The 21,882-nt window shown below is 38.5% G+C and overlaps 2 long non-coding RNA genes across 2 annotated transcripts; both read right to left on the reverse strand.

Moving 5' to 3' along the window:
- Nucleotides 1-293: 293 nt before the first annotated feature.
- Nucleotides 294-1,542, reverse strand: LOC140231542 (uncharacterized). The gene is made up of 3 exons (XR_011901443.1): nt 1,343-1,542; nt 809-911; nt 294-423 (listed from the first exon to the last, which is right to left on the reverse strand). It is a non-coding gene; the product is annotated as an uncharacterized lncRNA (long non-coding RNA).
- Nucleotides 1,543-17,456: 15,914 nt separating this feature from the next.
- Nucleotides 17,457-19,928, reverse strand: LOC140231819 (uncharacterized). The gene is made up of 3 exons (XR_011901456.1): nt 19,740-19,928; nt 18,983-19,086; nt 17,457-18,142 (listed from the first exon to the last, which is right to left on the reverse strand). It is a non-coding gene; the product is annotated as an uncharacterized lncRNA (long non-coding RNA).
- Between the last annotated feature and the right edge of the window lie 1,954 nt (nt 19,929-21,882).

Raw genomic sequence — 21,882 nt, forward strand, 5'->3', positions numbered from 1 at the left:
ACCCAACTGTACGTCATCTTACTATCTGCGTTAAATAACAGAAATCCTTCATGCTAATTGGCTGATGCCATACTGTATTCTGTTTTAGTTAAGACAGAAATAAAAAGGACAATTTTTATGCAACCAGGTCCAAATGTTACTTTATAAAAGGTCTAAACTAAATTCATTTCATCCTAATCCATAAAGCTCAACTTCTATTTAGAAGCACTGTCAAATTCATATACATATAGTTGCAACCTTTACAAACAACAAAAAGAAATTAAGCAGTTCTTTTACCTTGCTATAGCCTTTGACGGTGCCAATACAACCTTGACTGCACACAGTTGTACACACTTTTCTCACAAAGTAGTCAGTGACACCAGGAAGAGAGAAATCTTGCACATCCTTAGAACGACAATCTGCTCATCAAGACTTGCTGGATATCTGTGTAAACATATAAAGACATTAATTTATCAGCATCATATTTATCATTTCATTATATCTTTCTTTATAAAATTAACTTAATCCCCCCCCCCCCCCCCGTTTTACATTCTATAATAAACTTTTAGCCGCTTCTATCAAGGTTTGGCATTCCTTCTAAACATATGATATGCTCATATTTTTCTTTTTTTTTTAAATAGATTTAAAACCAAGTTTAGTTAAAACGTAATGTAATGTATTTTGGTCATTAACCAACTAGACATGACAAGCTCTGCTGAGGAAAGAGACATTTACAATATTAAACTTTACAAATACAATGGGAGCTAATTATACCTTGCAGTAGCCTTTGAAGTGCAAATAAAGCCCAACTGCACACAGTTGTACACACTCTTCTCACAAGCTAAAGTGGTCAGTGGCGACAGCAAGAGAGGAAGAGAGTGATCTTTCGAATCCTTAGGAAAACCATCTGCTCATCAAGACTTGCTGAATATCTGTGTAAAGACACAATAAAGCCAATTAATTCCAGCATTACAATTGGTTGTCATTTTATAAGATCTGAAATTCTAAATTGCACTGCTTTTTATCATTATTCTTTTTTTTTGCACTTGTTTTTGTTTTAGAATTTTTTAAAAGAATTTTTCGATAAACTTCTGGGTGCTTCTGTCAAGGTTTGGCATTTTTAGTAGACATATCCGACATGTCCGAAATGCTTCAAAGAATTTCTGTGTAAAGTCAAAGAGAAAGCTTTATAATGACTAGGAAATTTTATTTTGAGGAGATGTGCTAACCCTGCTTTCACCTTGAATTAAATGTTAGTGTAAGTTAGTGTTGTGATTAGTAACCACGTTAACTTGACAACATGCGGAGAGAAAATCACATTTGTAACTGTTACAGATAAATGAAATAGGAAATAAGTATTTACCTTGCAGTAGCTTTTGAAGTGCAAATAGAACCTTACTGCACACAGTTGTACACACTCTTCTCACTAAGTGGTCAGTGGCAGCAGCAAGAGAGTAAGAGAGTGATCTTGCACATGGATCCTAAGGAAGATGATCTGCTCATCAAGATTTGCTTGATATCTGTGTAAACACATAATAAAGCCAATAATTTCCAACATTTTATTATTTTTTCTTACATATATCTTAATATCTGTTTGATTGTATTATCTTTTTTATTTTATTTTATTTTTTTTTTTTCATTTTTGGATCAACTTTTAGACTTTTCTATCAAGGTTTGGCATATATCTTATATACATTATCTAAGAATTTGTGTAGAAGGTCAATGAGAGAGCTTTATAATGAATATGAAATTTAGTTTTGCTGATATTTGCCAATCTTGCTTTCACCTGAAGTTATTGCTTACTGGTAGAAAATGGGGTCAATTAATGTTAGGTTCATTTGCCAAGCTGAGAAAATATATTTACACTTACAGTTAAACTCGCCTAAGTCGACGTCGCATATGTCGAATAATCGCATAAGTCGATGATTTTAAAAAGTCCCGATTTTTCCCCATTGACTTACGTGTATTAATTCACTCACAAGTCGAATTTTGTAAGTCGAATACTCGCCTAAGTCGATGAAATTCCAAGAACACTTTCACGGAAAAACCATTGAATTCACTGTGCCTAAGTCGAATAAGAATTTATCGTGTAATAAATCACTGTCATTTATTATTCATTATTTATTACTCATTATTATTTTGTTTGTCAGATGAGTTTGAGGTGACAAAAAAATCTGAAGTATCAAAATTCAAAGCGATCACACCGCATGCGATCGTTGAACTCTCTTCGTGTTTGGAGGTCCGCTGGTACAGCCCTGTCAGCTGTCGCGCTACGTACGTACGTACAGCGACTGGGCTGTGTATTGCTCCACTCGCAGTAAGGCGTTCGTACAGTACACATGCGTTCATTTACATGTACAGTATGGTACAATTGTATTGAGCTTTGCAGTGTAGCTTGGCATTTGCAGCGCTGTGCAGTGGAGTGGTATGGATGAAGCTGCTGAGTTTTCAAAGCGGAAAGTAGGGGGAAAGTTACGGGCACGGGTAAATCAGAATTGCACCTCTACACGCATTTCAAGCCACGGTATGGTAAACTGGAATCAATCACTACTCAAATGTCGTTCATATTCACTTCCCCAAGGTTTAACAAGGGTGTAAAGTAATCGGACCTGTGCCAATACTAATGCACTGTCCATACAAAGTTAGCCGGGGCCCTGCCGGGCGACCCGTGCTGCGGCACTGCACCGCTCCAACTCTCGGCTTCAGAGTAGACAACATACATGTACATCATACATTATGTACGTGTGGTGTAACTGTAAGTCGATTTTTTTCGACTTACGCACAAGTCGAAAATCGCCTAAGTCGATGTGTTTTGCTCAGTCCCGAGAAGATCGACTTATGCGAGTTTAACTGTACAACCGTTCCAAGTACAAATAAGTTAATTAAAGTAGTTTGGACATTTCATGAATTTGAGACCAATTTTGTGCCATTTTCTTTAATATGTGTCCATTTCACAGGTGAAACCAACACTGCCTTTTCGGCCCGACAAAAAGACACAAACACTGGAGTAGAATAATTTGAAAGGTGACTTTAAGCGTGGTATTGTTTCCTTATGCTAAGTATCATTTTGAAACAACACTGCACTTCTTACATCTTCACCAATAACCGTAAAAAATATACAGGGTTCACATGTGGCATGAACACCAAAAATGTCAAGAAATCGGTCCCAACTGCAAAGAATTACCCAGTTACCTTGCATAAGTCTTTTCAGTGCATGTCAATAGGCCCTTTCTGCACACAGTTGTACATGCTCTTCTCAATCACGAGCTAAAGTGGTCAGTGGCGGCAGGAGGAGTGGAACAGAGTGATCTTGCAGAGTTGCACATTCTTAGGAAGACCATCTGCTCATCAAGACTTTCTGGATATCCGTGTAAACACATGATAAGGACAATAATTTCCAGCATTTAATTTGGTTGTCACTTTGTAAGATTCTAAACGTACCACTTTCTTATTATTATTATTACATGTATTATTATTTATTTATTTATTTTTTATTATTATCATTATTTTTTTTGGGCGGGAACTATTCTGGGTGTTTCTATCAATGTCTGGCATGTTTACTGGACAACATCTGAAGGGTGATTATAAGCATGGTATTGTATCCTATGCTAATAGGGAACACGTAGAAATAAACTCCACTACGTGTATTTGCATCTTCACCAAAAATCATCAAGCACATATGGGGTTCACATGTGGCATAAACACATGTCAAGAAATTGGTCCCAAATGTATGGAATTACCCAGTTACCTTGCATTAGTCTTTGCAGTGCATGTCAATGGATGTTTTTGATTCAGAACGGATTTCAGTACTATCGTTTAGACTAACTCTTCCAATCAAAAAAAAAAAAAAGAAGAAGATACAGGCATAGGCTAACCCTTTATGAGCCTACACTAAGTTTAATATCGGAAATATCAAATTAAAACACAAGCGACAGGAAGCTGGATAACATAAAGTTACTGTAGGACCTATCTAGTCTTCTGTCAGATTTTTATGCAGGAGCTCGGAAAAGGCCGCGTGAGTACAGGGACCCATCAGTGTAGTTTACTTACGGGTATGAAAACCATGCATGCGAACGCTGAGGCCTGAGGAGTGTAACATTGTAGGGCTAGGCCTAACCAGCAGAAATAGAAGAATCAACTACTGTACTAGAATCTAGTCCTACTAGTCTAGTACTCGTACTGAATGGTATAAAACTTTACTAGTTTATAATTATGGTAGCTCCACTACATATCGACCACCCTTTTTTAAACCGACCGCGTAGTATTGGCACACAGAACGCTTTGTTAGGCCATACCGGTTCGCACTGCACTGCGCGCAGCTACAGAGCACATAAAAATGGATTTGCTTTTGTCTTTGACTGTTGATGAGGATGTGTGGAAAAACGCGAAAATTCACTGACTGTTCATAAATGGTATGAATCAACATGATCAAGGACAAAATTTAGAATGAATACTTAACCGAATCTCAATGTAATTTCTATGGAAGTTTCTAAAAAGCATCGTACAATGTTACAACACGGTGTTCAATACAACTGGGTTTATGAGCATTTTCAATACAATTTAACAGCGGTCGATCTAAAATAGGAGCGGCACCGCGGTGTGGGGAGCTGATAAGAGGCCACTCAAGTTCGACGGCGATATTATTGCACTGAAACTTCGAATTGAAAAGGGAACAACATCATTTGATAGTGCTGGATTTTCTCAATCACATAGGTCAAGTTTTGACGTGAATTTCAGTGTTAAATATTCTTATCAAGCAAATAAAAATTAGGCGGTCGAGGAGTAGTAGGACCAACCATACAATTGTACGCATGGGACTAAGCGCATACGCGTAGTCGTAGAAATCGAATATGCCTCACTTGACCAAGCCAAGAATAATGTCATGAGGAGGAACAAAAGGAACTCTTCCCATTAGTTTTCTTCAAAAATACCATCCTTAACATTAAAACCCATATTTACCTTTCTTGAAAATCCGTTACAGATGTTTCTAGAACACATTTTTGTCGTTGTTTTGACGGTAAATAAGCCGTAGCCTATACTATCGGCCGACTACAGTACAGTACGTACAGTAGTACTATTAAAAGACGTCGTTACGTAATATTACAAGTATCGGTATGTCGCCAGCTACAGTCGATAGCGCGCGCTAGTGGGTATCTCACTGAGCGGTGAACATTTGCGAACGTAGCGAATTTGGGATTTCGCCAGGGTTCGTAAAGGGTTGCAAAACTCTAAAAAGGTTCGTAAACACTTGCAAGACAGTTCGCAAACAGTTTTTATTTTCGCAAGCAGTTTTTCTTGTCGCAAAGAAATTTTGAGCATGCATGTTCAAAATTTCCTTGCGAATTTATATTTTTGCTTACACGGTACAGTTGCAAACATTCGCGAAACACTCGTAAGAATTCGCAAACGGTCGTAATACGTTGTCGCTAACATTTTTATTCGATTCGCCACTGCTAGCGAACAAGTAACCATTATATGGTTCCTATATAAAAGCTTCTGAAACAGGCAAGGTTCCACTCTAAGAAAGTTCTTGAAGCTCTTGACATCTCCATCATGTAATTGTTGCAAAAGCTCTTCATGACCTACTAGTATGTCTGTCCTTTGCAACAACCACTCTCTGACCCAAACAGTCTTTCTTTTCTTCTTCCTTTCTTGTTTTTCTTCATCTTCTTTCTCTTAAGCGAGGTTCCCACTATCACGATTTGCGCCACGATTGAAATCGTGGTCTTAATTGTGAAGCAATCGTGGTGATCTTATTAGATCGTATCAAGTCGTATCAGATCTTAAGGGCAATCGTGACAATCGCGTTAATCATAATAGAAAATTTTTGGACGGTTCAAAAAATTGCTACGATTAACACGAATCGCATCATATTGTCTTAGATCGTATCAAAACGCAGCAAATCTTAACTTATCATGCTTCTTAATCGTGTTAGTCGGGATCGACTTTTTCACTTTCCTTGTGCTTATTTTTTTTTGCACATTTTTGCCCTTATTTTACTCGCAAATCGTTATATCGTATATATAGGCCTAAGGGAGGGGTGGCACAATGAAATATATAAAAAAAATAACGACATCACTGAAACATCCTCCAGAAGTAGAATGTTTCACATACCCCACAAAGTAACTTTTGTAACTTTTGAAAAGTGACCATTGTCTTGGATGTTAGGTCACAAATCGTGGAAGTGAGGATGGCAGGCCTTTGTCATGGCGGAAAGAGCACAGAGTGGTTCACTCACCACAGCCCTTATCGTGGAACATACCTTTGCGAAATTATTTTGCTTGATTTTTTGTAAAAAAGTGACATTATTTTAGGGGAGTTACCTTTCTGTTGTGTGTGTATATCGCGTTTGTTAAACACTGTTAATCGGGTAAGAAACGCTCTGCCCAAGCCTACCCGATTATGCGGAGAGTATAGGGCCTACTGTATTTGCCTCCTCAATGTCTATGGCAGATTCGTTTGGGAAGAGTATTTGAGTGATGTCATCTTGGTTCGCCTTTGAGATGGCATGCTTTCCCAAATCATATCCTAGGATTCGAGTGCGGAACTGATACTGCTTACGCAGAACATTTCATGCGTTTGTTTTCGACATTTCTTCAAGTGCTCCAAAAGCAGCCTCCTTGATCTCCCACAGGCCATGTTCTGTGACAGTTTCGATAATTCCTTCTATCCTGTGCCGCTATTTACCTTCTTTCTCTGAGATTTTTTGTTGCTTTTCTCGTATACTCTCTTTTTCAGATTTTCTTGGTAACAAAGTTTTTATCTGTTGTCTCGTTCTCTTTCCTTTGCTCCCTCAGTGATGTCCCTCTCTATCATTTTTCTTTTCTCATTTTGAGTTTTACTCTCCAGCCATTTTTTTTGGTTTTATTTGCTTTGAAAATTACCTTTGACTCTACTTTACCTACTGAAATGATTGGGGCTTGACTCTACTTTACCTACTGAAATGATTGGGGCTTTGAGCAATTGTGAATCTCCCATTCAAAAATTGCGTTCATCGATAATGTGTGTGACGCATGAAGATGACGCTTCTTGAAGTTTTGGAGAGGGGTCCCAGAATTCTCCTCCAGGAAGTTGACTGGACAGTTGCCTGTTGATAACATCTAAAATGGATCTGGTGAGAACTTGAAGTATTGCAAGAACTTGTTCTTTCTCTTCCGGAGGAACACCAAAGACAGCTTTCGACATTGGATGAATGGTATCTTCGAAGATGGTCTTCTCTTCTTGAAGTATTCCTTGAGGGTCCTTTACCCATTTTTGTAGACACTGCTTTGCCGTTGCATACTGGAGTTCATTTCAAGAATATTCATGTTTTTATTGACAAGATTTAGCCAAGGACGTGCAACAATCTTGCCTATGATCCCTAGACATCGCAGATGTAATTGAGTATATGAATATAAGAACGACCCAAGTCCATGGAAGACCATTTCGAGTAAACTAAAAAAAAAAAAAAAAAAACAACTTCATTATCTTTTTTATTTGTCCAATAATGTTATGTTTAACTGTAATGGGAAGGCAACATTATATATACAAATTAGAACATATGACAATTAATATTTACATTAATTGTGGAGAGGCAATTTTTTTGTGGTGGACTTGGGTCGTTCTTTGATTCATATACATGTACATGATATTCTGCTATAGAGATGAGAGAAGGATGAGAGAGGGCGCTATAACATGAATGTAAGAATGACCCAAGTCCTTCATTCTCACATTAATATAAGATTTAACTCATTCATTTCAGGCACTTCTGGGCAGTCAGTCCGCAGCACGTATGCTAATGAGCCGATCCGGCAAGATTTATTCAGCACTCTCGTTGACAATCTTTGCGTTCGAAAGGTGTCTCGTCATGCGAGATTTTGCGAGACTTTGATAGGGCTATGGTTTTCACAGTGTAGCGACTTGTACATACATTCGTCATGGCTACAAGTCACGGTAAATTGTTTTCCAGACTTTGATATATATTGGAGTCAAGGAGACGCAAGCATGATTTATACTAGTTTTTCCGTTTTGAAATGTCTGTAAAATTCACTCCTAAGCCGGAAGTATGCTCCGCACAAAGTGTACAGTGGCGCGAAAGAGCTCTCTCATTGGACAGTGCGTGCGTTCAGCGCTTGAACTACACGCGTGCCAAGAAACCGCAAGTGGCATAAGCTTGAAACCGTTATTGTAGCAGCGTAATGACGTAATGCAAGCGCTGAGTGCAGGCGCTGTCCAATGAGAGAGCTTACTCTTGAGATTGCACGGTTTCAAGCTGATCAGCACTGACATCGATGTATATTTTACTGGTTCCTGACCGGATTAAGTAACAAATTGTCAAGATATTTACATGGATACAAAGATTAGGAGATGGACTACCAAATAAAGCATTTTCATTGAGACGCAAGATGAATTTGGTATTTTTTGACGTCTTGAATGTGTACTGCACGAATTACTTTTTTCATCATTTTTCAAGCTCAAATTACGCTATGATATTTTTCATTTACAATAATTTGAGTAACATGTGACGATAGTTTACATATTTTCCTTGAATCTGATACCAAATTTGTGAACATAAGGTGTATTTTTGTTGCCGAAAGCCCAAGGACAAAATCCCCTTACGCAGCTCATTACGTATGCAAGCCTAAAGCGGGCTTGCATACGAGTTGAATAAATACGAGCGAATTATCGGGTGCTGCGGACTGACTGGGGGTAATTAGGATTTATCATTTATACACAAGATGAGTCCATGCATAAGCTACAATTTCCCACGTCAAACTGAATTTGGCCAAAAATTGGACTTGGGTCGTTCTTATATTCAGGTCTTCAATTGATTTTGCAAATTCCGGGCATTGACGAAGGCCCTGTGCAGATCACTGGAAGGTTTTTTGACTTTCTTGAAATATTGAACGGTGCATCCACCAATGAAAAAAAGAATGCTAGCACTATGAAAAACAATATAAGGATTAGAACCAACACTTGCTGTCGGGCGAAAGCTCGGTGGTCTAGTGGAGATGACGCCTGTCCGGTGATCAGGAGGTCGTAGGTTCGAATCCTGCTCGAGTATGTAGGCCCATGATTTTTTATCATGGCTACTACTAAAAAAAAACACTGATCAATTCAGTGCTTATTTACGTCGATGTAGGGCAATTTGTCAATCAGTTGCAATGAAAACATCTCGACGGAAGAAATTCATGAATTTGAATAACAAAGCAGTACCCGCTGCATGCTATAAGGATTAGAACCAACACTTGCTGTCGGGCGAAAGCTCGGTGGTCTAGTGGAGATGACGCCTGTCCGGTGATCAGGAGGTCGTAGGTTCGAATCCTGCTCGAGTATGTACGCCCATGATTTTTTATCATGGCTACTACTAAAAAAAACACTGATCAATTCAGTGCTTATTTACGTCGATGTAGGGCAATTTGTCAATCAGTTGCAATGAAAACATCTCGACGGAAGAAATTCATGAATTTGAATAACAAAGCAGTACCCGCTGCATGCTATAAGGATTAGAACCAACACTTGCTGTCGGGCGAAAGCTCGGTGGTCTAGTGGAGATGACGCCTGTCCGGTGATCAGGAGGTCGTAGGTTCGAATCCTGCTCGAGTATGTACGCCCATGATTTTTTTTATCATGGCTACTACTAAAAAAAACACTGATCAATTCAGTGCTTATTTACGTCGATGTAGGGCAATTTGTCAATCAGTTGCAATGAAAACATCTCGACGGAAGAAATTCATGAATTTGAATATTAAAACGGTTAACAACAAATCGTGGAAGTGAGGATGGCAGGCCTTTGTCATGGCAGAAAGAGCGCTGAGTGGTTCCCTCACCACAGCCCTTATCGTGGAACAACTTGGATGCTGAGCGTATTTAAGTGCTTGGGCATTGTACTCATTCCTCCGATTAAATGGCATTGGCGTGTTTGTTTCCTAATGCTCACCAAGTTTTTTGAGAGCAGCGCAGGCCTCCTTCGCAAAGGTGTCTTTGGGATGCATTCTGCAACGGAAAGAGTTGATATTTTTGATGTTGACTCTTCCAGTATCTTATCCACAGCAGCATTGGTTGCACATCTGTCAGTCATTGTGTTTTCAACAGACTGCATGAGGTCTTCACGAATGGCACTACATGATGACTTGATCGAATCCACATATTCCTTAGATGTCCCTCCAACCTGCTGGATTACGTGATGGTGCAGCTATTTCAACCTCCGTTAGGTGGCCAAGTTGTCCTTTTGTAATCCCATCATATTTTACTGTTAACGAGCCCTCACCTTCAACCCCCTCTCTTACCTGTTCACGGTTGAGAGATTTCATATCTCCTGCTGATCTACCCAGGGTAGCCCTAGAAGGCAGACACCCGATATCCCTACCGTGCAGGGTCTCAGAAACAACCCTTATTGCATCACTGACTCTTTCTTCAGAGACACCCAAATCCTGTGAAGAAAAAAAAAATTGGTGTTTTTTGTTTTTTGTTTTGTTCCTGTGAAGAAAAATAAATTGGTGTTTTTTTGTTTTTTTTGTTTTTTGGAGCACGATCCGTCATTACTGAGAGTGGCAAAACTTTAGTACATGTACAGTGCGAAATGCTTGTGTATTTGCAATGTACCGTTGCGTTGACAACCGGGGTTGACAACGCCGGTTTTGCTCCTTTGCAAGACGTACACGATATCAACGATTTGGGTGATAATTTGATAATCTCATTCTCAAAACCACGCGTAACGCAATATAATTGCTATTTTAAATGAAAATTAAAGCTAAGTAATCATCTCCTCAGTAGTGTATTAATTTTCATACGCTGAGCGCTGATTGTTACGGAAGCTTTAAAGTGCCATTCGACTTGGAGACTTGGCGAGATAATTTATCTTGTCAAGTCAACATAATAGCTCTATCATGTCATTTTATCAACTTTATAAGTTGACATGGAGACAAAAATTATGTCAAGTCGACATCTAAAAAGTTACGTCGTCATGGTATCTTGCCAAGTCAACATCAAAAAAAGTTACATGTCGTCATGGTGACATAATGTATCTTGCCAAGTCGACATCTAAAAAGTTACATGTCATCATGGTGCATAAGGTATCTTGCCAAGTCGACATCTGGAAAAGTTACATGTCGTCATGCCTACATAACTTATCTTGCCAAGTCGACATCTGAAAAGTTACATGTCATCATGGCGACATAAGTTATCTAAACGATCCAAGCTGATATCTAAAAAGTTACATGTCGTCATGGTGACATAAGGTATCTTGCCAAGTCGACATCTAAAAAGTTACATGTCGTCATGACGACATGTACTTGATATCTTGCTAAGTAGACATATCAAAAGTTGCATGTCATCAGAAGATATCGAAGTTGACTTTCTTTGTGAGATTCGTTTTCATCATTCCGTACATGTGGTCTGACTTATGGTTAGGAGCTTTTTCAACGGTATACAGTCAACGTTTCGGTGCTAAGCTTGATCTCCACATCACTGTAGGCGTAAATCATGGATTTTGTCTCCGTTTGTGGGTAAGAAATTTTTTTATTGCCGTATAACAATGCCTTTCGGCATCATCTTTTTTTTTTTCGCGTGAATTCCATATTTGAAGAGTATGGGAATCATGCTGTCCTCGGCCTCCTTTTCGGAATCCATGATTTAGCTGTTACTAAGACTAAGTTGGTAAAGAGACTAACTTGTTAGACTGACAAGCCGGCTGACAAGTTAATAGACTTTGTTAGTACATGTATTGTAATAGGTCACCATCTTCATGAGATCTCGACCACGTGTGCGCATGGTGTTGACAAAATAAAAACAATCATTTAAGTCGACTTGGCGAGATAAGTTATGTCGCCATGACGACATGTAATTTTCTATAAGTCAACTTGGCAAGATACCTTATGTCACCATGACGACAACTTTTTAGATGTCGACTTGGCAAGATACCTTATGTCACCTTGACGACATGTAACTTTTTAGATATCAGCTTGGATAGATAACTTATGTCACCATGATGACATGTAACTTTTCAGATGTCGACTTGGCAAGATATACATTATATAGGCATGACGACATGTAACTTTTTCAGATGTCGACTTGGCAAGATACCTTATGCACCATGATGACATGTAACTTTTTAGATGTCGACTTGGCAAGATATTATGTCACCATGACGACATGTAACTTTTTTTCGATGTTGACTTGGCAAGATACCTTATCTCACAATGACGACATGTAACTTTTTCGGATGTCGACTTGGCAAGATACCTTATGCACCATGATGACATGTAACTTTTTAGATGTCGACTTGGCAAGATACGTTATGTCACCATGACGACATGTAACTTTTTTCGATGTTGACCTGGCAAGATACCTTATCTCACCATGATGACATGTAACCTTTTAGATGTCGACTTGGCAAGATATGTTATGTTGACATGACGACATTTAAATCTTTAGAAATCGACTTGACATGATAATTTTTGTCTCCATGTCAACTTATAAAGTTGATAGGTCGACATGATAGAGCTATTATGTTGACTTGACAAGATAAATTATCTCGCCAAGTCTCCAAGTCGAATGGTACTTTAAAGCTTCCGTAGATTGTTCATCGCAGACATTCAAGTGCAGCTACGCAGCAAATTAGCTCTGATTTATCGAGTGGTGAACGCGACTTGAGATAATTTGTAACCCCGGGGGCGGGAATCAGTGGCATAGCTAGGATTTTTCCAGTAGGGGGCACTGGGGGCCTCGCAATTTTGTAGGGGGCACCCTGAACTGCTACTGTGATTATTTTTTATTCAGCACCACCCATATTTTTTTTTTCAGGGGGTGGGGGTGGGAGGCACATGGTGGCATACATTTTATTTATTTATTTATTTATCTGTTTTATTTTATTATTATTATTATTATTATTATTATTTATTTATTTATTTTCTTTTTTTGGGGGGGGGGGGGGAGGTCCCCCATACCTACAGCCCTGGGGACACTGCCATTACAAGTCCTGTATTGACAGTACTTGCACACACACATACACATCCATAACATACACAAGTAGGCCAACACACACACACACACACTTACTGAAGGCCCCCACCTCAACCTTAATTTAGAATACAATAATTTGAATGGGACATAGTAAATATGCCTGCACACACAAACACACTCACACACATAAACACTCTGTCTCTCTCACACAAAGTCCTGAACATATCACACAAATGAATACATGTACTAGCATTATATTCTATGCATTTAATCTTGTCATGGGATAACAATTCTCAAATTATTCGACATATATACATCATACAAATCTGTAATACAAAATACAGAATTATTTAAAGCCCAAGCAGAGTTTTGGTCGATCAGAAAAATTTTTCATCAGTCTTTCAGAAAGTATTCCATTGCGTCTCCAAACATCACAAAAAACATTAAACCCACTGGAAAAAAAAACACATCTTACTCCTTTAAATCAAGGTTTTAATGATGTCCTACTGCAATCAGTATGAGCATCAGTAGTGTAATGAGCCGAATTATTATTATTTTTTTTTTTTTGGGGGGGGAGGGGGTTTTGAAATGAACATAACACACTATGATTAAATTTTATGGGACCCAGTCCGCCCCCTATCCAATTATGACACCAATGCAATGCATTTTACTTCTTATTTTCATCCCTTAGATTCTAAGGGCCATGTCACAGCAGACATGACACAACATTCAACATGAAATGACATGCTCAAAAGTCAAAAGTTTTTGCGCACTCTGTTATCCAATCAGAAAAGTGCAACTTGAAAACCTGTGTTGCCTGTCTTTTTGTTGTGTTATGTGCGATGTCGAGTCTGGTTTCACACAGCCGTAATGTAATATCAAAACAAAATGTATTTCACATAAATTGCACCACTTCCAGAGATAATCTGCCTTCCAGACAGAATGAGAAAATGCTAGAACAGTCTGAAGCATACACAATGTACTTGTTTGATATGATATTCAATGTACTTTCATATCATGGATGCTATCCTTTTTTGTCAACATTTAAATTCAAACATTAGTACAGTACAATCAATACCTTTACTTTTTGCACTGTAAAACTATAGAATTCCTATGCCAGTGGGCAATAATACATTTTGTAGAAGTTTTTGTAGACTAGATCACAATAAATCATGCAATTATTATATGAAATTAACTCATCTAGGCATACATGACAATAACTTTATGCAAAACAATCAAAATCAGTCCAAGTCCCTCAGATATTAAAGGGAAAGTTCAGAAGTGTAACAGAAATAGAAACTGCCTGATACTACATACTCGACTAAATTTGTATTAAAATCTAGTGCACCATTCTTGTATTATCATGACCTTTGACCTCCAAAATCCAATTGGGTCATCCGTGTCTCATACTTTATATAGTCTAACTGAACCAAGTTACATCAAAATCCGATAATCCATTTTCCAGTTATAGCAGTAACAATCTCAAATCAGATATATATGAGGCTTCCTGATCTTTGACCTTGACCTTTCAATTCCAAAATCTAATCAGTTTATTGGTGCCTCATTATTATTACCATTTTCTTTACACATGGTACTGTATGTGCCATATATTTCACGTACATAATATTTTGCGATTTTGCTTCAAGATGGGGAATTCGCGAGAGTTCATTTTCGCAATTGTATTGCATTTGCATTCACTGTGCACAGAAATGTCAGGAAAGGAAAATTTTCGCGTACGTTAAGTCACAAAATTCGCGAAAATAAAACCATCGCGAAATATTCAGCGTATACATTAGTCTCTTCAATTATAAAAACTGCTTTGCAACAGAGCCCTGCTTAGCATAACAATAAAATGAACATACAAAAATGCAATCATATACATACCTCACCGAAGTTACATCAAAATTCGACCAGCTGCTCTTAATACATTGTGGTAACGAGCCCAAATCAGACCTGTTTAGGCCCTATGACCTTTGACCTTTCAATTCCAAAATCTAATCAGTTCATTGGTGCCTCATAGTACATACTTGATCATAGTTACATAAAAAATTGACCGGCTGTTCTCAAGTTATCGCAGTAACGAGAACTGGTAAGGAATGGAAGGACAGACAACCTGAAAACAAATGCCTCTGGCAACGTCGTTGTGGAGGCATAAAAAGTCAACTTGGGACAGCCATCATGCCTAAAAACAATTGTTCGGTTGTCATCGAACGACTGACCATATGTGGAGGGCCTGAATCAGATGTTCTTTTTCACAACTAAAAACATGGCACAGTTACATTGAAAAGCTGAAGATTTTACAGCTCGGGTCTTAAAAAATGAAATGAAATGAAATGAAATTCAATTTTATTTCCATTTCCATTGAATATACAGAAAAAATATATACAATACATTTACAGAACAAATTTATAACAATTTCAAAGAAAACGTACAAGTGGTCACGAGTAACAACAGAATTTCGTTTCTAAGGTATATACCTAATACAAAGATTAGAATGGAAATGGAGGGTCCCACTTAAAAAGCAAAGCTTGTAGGGTATGGGACCCTCTAAAAATACGTACACAAAGTCAAAGAAACCAATTAATAAAAAAAAAAAAAAAACTGACCGACCCTATTTTTGGAAAATGGCATTCATTGGACAACCGAACAATTTTTTAGGCTGTAAGCTGACCCTCCACTACTTGCAAATCTGTCACTGATTGCTGGAAGATTTCTGCAGTCAATAGACGAATCCGACGGCCTGTTTGTGTATTTGGCCCTCTATCAGTGACAACATTACTGGAGTGTCCCGCAGGGCAATCAGCTAATACCATATGTATACATGTTCTGTGTGTCAAGTTTATGCCAATATATTAATTCCAGAAACTTCACTTTGGGTGGATGAAGTGCATCAATGACATGGAGCCTGGTTACGATAAATTCAGCACCCAAAACTTGATTCGTGATAAAACTATGCACCATAGCTTCCATACAGTTTTCTTTTTAACCCTAATATACAACCATTCCGCTGCACGAAAGTTTTTGACCGTGTCACTCACTGACTATTTACTTTCAAGTCTCCCACATCTTTTAAGACCATATTTGTGACCTCTGGCATGCGGTTCTGAAGTTACATGCATGCAACATTTTGTACTTGCATGTCACACCAAAGATCGCTCAAATTCGTGGTTTCATGTACACTTTCAATACAAATTGTGTTTTCAACCACAATTCATAACTTTGTGATTATTTTAACTTTTACTGGTTAAAAATAACTAATTTTATGCTGTTTCTGATTGCAAAAACGTCCTCAATAAATTTCATTGAAAAAAAAAATAACAGGTAAAAAAACAAACGAATACCAAAGAAATTCACGAAATGATAAAGTACATAAGAAGTTAATTCTGTTATGGCACTTTTTTTTTTTGGTAGATAATTGTTAGAAATGTCCCAACAAATTCTTTGCACCATATAGATTAACATTCTGCGAGCTATCTTATGTGAGTTATACACAAAGAAAATGATTTTATGAATAAATATGCATAATCATTTAAAAATAGAAAAAAATATATATATTTTTCAAAGACATAACAATACAAACTTGTAGTATAAAGCTCTATGAGCATGCAAGTTTTTGCAACGATTCCGTGATCTGCAGTCAAGATCTGAAAGGGGCCATAATGCCCCCCCCCCCGTTTTTACTAGACCAGAAATCATAAATAGCCCGGTTATATTAGGGTTAAACAACCTCTTCACGACACTTGCTTACCGAGAAAGTGTTGTTAACAGCAAAAGAAAGTTTACGTGAATGCATGGTTTAATGAAACTTCATAAAGATTTTTTGGGTTGGGTACTAAATAAGTTGGTAGTCCCAAGTCAGCTTTTTATGCCATCGCCACATTAGCCTATTCACCCAGAAACAGCACTTTCTTGGTGAGCAAGTGTCGTGAAGAGGCTTCGTTGTGCTTTACAAAGCGGTCGGTGAAAAGCCGACCATGGTGATACAGGAGAGTTTTGATGAAAAGTCCAGAAATATTCTTGACAAGTTGATTTCCGTGATCGTCTTCACTTTCCAGGTTCTGCTCAAAGAAATGGTCTGCAAGGTCCATAAACACCTGGTCTCTAACTGAAGACATAACCTCTCCTTGGACCTCATCAATAATTCTTGTTTTTAATGTTTTCAAAGGTCCATGGCTTACCAAGGCCTTCCTGCATAGTATGAAAGAGAAGCAAAAAGGACACTTGAAATATTGCTTATAAACGACTTAACAGGGCCTAGAAATCCACAGGTACGTCGTTCCCAGAAAACAAATTAAGTCTCCTAAAAAAATCTGAAAATAATAATTCAAAAAATAATTACAAAATTCTACAGATAATAAGCCTCAGAATGATGATTTCTTATTCTCAAAGGCCTAAAATCTAGGAGCTTCTGTGGGCAATATTATACCCCTTTAAACCCCTGCCAGGACTTCGCCTCTGGCGCTAAGACACTCGCAATGCACACTTCCGTCACAAATCTCACTGAAAATTTTAAGTAACAGAGTTAATGCTCCCAGACAGGATATATTTCTTCTATGCCCTGCAACAGCAAACATGAAATTTAATTTCTGCAAAAGTAAATGAAATACTAGCAATACAATTTTCTCTCAAATCACTGAAATATTCAAATTTGATAACAGAAAACTAATCTGAAGAAAGCAAGAAGTAACAAATAAAAAAATACAAATATGAACAGGTAGAATCTAAGAGGAAGAAAACAGGGGAAACAATCCTCAGAGGAAAAGTTATGGAATAATTTAATGTAGCAGATCTACCTGCTAGAGATAAAGAAATTTGTTTTAGACTCCTTTTTCCTGCTAGTTAAAATTTGGATAGTTTTTAGGTCAAGAAATACCAATCTGATTTTTAACCAGCACATCAATGATGTGATGTTATGATATCCACCATCAAAATTCACGCAATTTTAAATTTTGTGATTTTTTGAAATATTAATTTTGCATGAATTAAGAAAATACGACACACAAAATCTTAAATTAAGTGTAGAAGTTTAGTGTACATGTACTAATACACAACAGATTAGGACCAATGAAATTACCATATTATAAAACAGGGTTTTACATTTACGTACTTATACCTCTGTTACCACTCTGTTACTAGTCTGTGGAAGGTGATTTCTGGGTCCGAGAGTGAATAAGGAAAAGTGCCATGCTCTGGACTGGTAGCGATCAGAAGGTAAGCATGACTGAAATTAAATAGAAATCATGCTTAATGTTCAGCAGCCTCATGGTTGAAATAAAAAAAAAAAAATGGCAGCCAACTTGAACTGTGTACAACATTCTGACAGTGAGGTATCTAGATCTATTTCAAGGAACTTGTGAAAGATTATGCCATTTCCCTTTGTGAAACGGTTCCGGCAGCCGAAGGCAATACACGATTTTGGCATTATTATCCTGTAACGAGGAAAAGACAAAACAAAGCAGACAATAAAAACAATCACAAACGGAAGCAGTGAATTAATCAGCTCACATCTATCAACACATTTATATTTAAAATTCATAAATGTCGACCCTGTGCGAAGGAACATGGGAACTCAGCCCGATCGAGAGAGCAGCACATTGATTAGCGTAACATACCCATGACTCGACCACTTAGTTAAGGCAATTCATTTCATCTTCACTCTTTTAAGGCAGCCTCTAAGGCCTAATGTACGCTAACGTTAAGGTACCCACTGAGCATGTAAGTTGCCTTGGAAACAAATTCTAAAGATCATGAAAGCATAATGACAACTTCCGCGCAGCCATTAGCATTGTGTGTGTACTCACACACTCGCTATTACACAGGAAATGCAAGTAGAATCAGGTACATCTTTGTATTGATTTATTCATATCTCCCCATTGCGTGGATATTTTCCAAAAAGGCATGCGTTTTCTGAAAGTTTATTTCATTATCTTTTGAATGGTATACATTCTATTCCATACAATAAAAAATCCAGTGATCATTTTTTCTTCAAAGATGTCTGGTCTGGTCATTATGTCTATGGGAGATGAGGAAAATCATGAATATTTTGCCACCAGTCAGCCACCTGCGCATGAAAAGGCTGCATCAAATGTCGGACAGTAGTTTGCCCTTCACATCGGCTGATCTTCGTCCGAGCTTATCGGCCATATCAGTAGCAAGGTGGATCACCTACAAAAAGAAACGAAAAAGACGAGACCAATTAAGAATATGCCATCTGATATATTTCCATGTAGTCATACTGTGTGTAGCATTATGTGTTTGTGACATAAAACATCAGTCATACCTTTATCCCAGAAAATCTATCAAACCCGTTTGCTGCCTAAACGATTATCAAAAAAAAAAAAAATAGGACATAGGAAACCTAACGTACATTGAATAAAAACTGTGGTCAATTTTACCAAGACCGCAGTTGCATGGAGATCAATACAGCTGGTTTTACTTTTACCCCGTTGACTGGTAGTTTCTAAATGGTGTACGTTACGCCAATGGGTGATATGGCTAGTAAAATATTCCGTGTAAATTTTACCAGGATTTTTTTTTATTTTTTTTATTTTTTATTATTTTTTTTTAGCCAGGCGTACCACCCATCGGCGTAACGTGCACCATTAACCAGGCAACGGGTTAGATTAACACCAGTTGTGTTGATCTCTACGCAACTTCGGTCTTGGCGGAATTTACCACGGTAATTTTTCAGTGTACAATTTTCACTTAAAAAAATAATCTGAAAATGTCTATTTTCACTTTCTTGTCGGGAAGGTACGTTCTTGCATAGCTGGGGGTCAACCATTATTATGGCCTCTCATCCAAGGGAAACGACTTACCAGCTAGGGCTCGGCAACGCGGGCACCTTGCCAGGTCGAATCTTTCTCATTTGTTCGAGGTAGTCATTCTTGATCTTGTGTTGTTATGATTCTGGTCGTACTTCTCCCTCAATAGGTAATTTCCTGCCAGGTGGTATGAATTCTTCTTGTGGGAAGAATGCCTCTGTAACTTCACGGGTGACACCTCACCGAACCTCACGAGGTGTTTATCCATAACCATTTGACGGTGCTTTCTGTGTGGCTCCTGTCCTGCCGCAGGTCCAATAGCTTCATGTAACGGGCCATCTTCAATCGATTCATCATCGGGGATCGATGGCATCTCGATGCACTTCTGCTGCCACAACTCTGCGAGCGCCGTGTTTTTCACGGTCTTGTTCTCGATGTACTTCTGCTGACACATCAGCGCTGTGGCTTCACCGTCTCGTTCTTCCGGTACTGTGGCATCCGCCACTTGGGTTGCATCATGTACGCAGGAGGAGCAGCAATGTCAACATCTGTTGAAGGAATCAGTCGTGATCTTACAAGTTGTTCCCAATTGCATTGGGATTGTAAAGGTAGATCCCACACTTCTTGAATCCTCTCTTGATGATAGGAAGGGTCATGAATTGCTCAAATTGCGTCTTGAGGATCCTCGGAAACTCCTTCTTCGGAATCCAGAATCACCCATGAAGTTTGATGAAACGCCCGATGTGACTCTTGAGGGATTTATACACAAAGACATCTAGAGGTTGGCACATGCGTTGTGTGTAGTACCGCAGTTCCAGAAAGATCATGCTCTTCAATTGCCTTCAGAACGAGGAGTGGGTCATGGTGCGATGCGTGTCCATCTTGAAAGAGCAGGACTGGGTCTTTTCTACTCCTGTCTTGTGGGCAGTATGTCAAGAAGACTTTCTGGAACCAACCTCTCATGAGCTTACCATCGATGAAGCCGGTCTCCGACTTTGAGTAAGCACAGCCGTGTGGCCCATCTCGAGTGTGGTTCCCTCCGGGAAAAGCATCCTTGAAAATGATGTTGGGTGGCATTACCAACCCAGCAGCCGAAACACAACACATTATGGAAACATGTTGACTTCCAGCCACTGTCGAGGAGTGTGCATGATGCTGTCGCACAATTATCACCACTTTCTGCGTCGACTTTCAAATCAATCATTTTCTCGTCGCAATTAAAGATGCGTTCCGGTGTGGTCATCAGTCCATACGGCTCCATCCAACCTTTAAGCAGTCTATATTAGAACATTAGGTGTGTAGTAATCCAGTTTTAATCTGGGTTTGTCCCCGATATCAGAGGTGACCGGATTATCTCACTCTTACAGCAAGCTGTCAGGAGGATTTATTGGACCTTGGTTTTCTATGGGGACCATGCCCTTGCTTACCCTTAAACACAGTTTCTAGACTGTGAGGCCTCGAACACAATTTTTAAGAAATGTGAAAAACTAGTTCAGGGACGCTACTTTCTGAGACATCTTACAAAGGCCCATATCCTATTTGTGGTTTTACCAGTATGCAACCTGGTATGGTAAGGCTACTGAAACCCCCACCACATTTGAATATAGGGATAACAAGTAGACAAAAGAATGTTATTGATGGAAAATGAATAATTACAAAGTTATTAGGTGTGCTATGTATTAGAAAAGGTATAATCACATGTACTTTCTTTATGGAGAGATGACTTACGTAACCCTCTCTCTTCCCTCTCTGTCTGACAAATATATATTAGTATATAGTATGTTAAGTTATATACAGATTTGATACTGCAAACTTGATGTTGGTATTGTATTGCTATTATGTGTGTATTTGTATGTATGTGTTCATGTAGGGCCTCCAAGAACAATGTCAGTATTTAACCCACTGACGAAGCCAACCTGTGAAAACAAAACATATAAATAAATAAATAAATAACTTGCCAGAGTGCCCTCAGCCTTCGACCTCTTCTCAGAATCCACCCAGAACGTCGACGCCCTTTCATAGTCCAGGAGGCTGTCGCTCTCCCCCTTGCAGAGTCCAGACATCAGTATCTTTGTAACTTGGGCTCCATGTTGTTGGGTGTTTTTATGGCTCTTCATGGAGCCCAGTCGAGAAGACAGGAATTTCTTGAATATCTCTATGTAGTGTTCTGAGGAATAACGGGAAAAAATATCCTTCT

The sequence above is a fragment of the Diadema setosum genome, chromosome 8 (genome assembly GCF_964275005.1).
Source record: "Diadema setosum chromosome 8, eeDiaSeto1, whole genome shotgun sequence".
In the NCBI taxonomy this organism is placed as follows: Eukaryota; Metazoa; Echinodermata; class Echinoidea; order Diadematoida; family Diadematidae; genus Diadema; species Diadema setosum.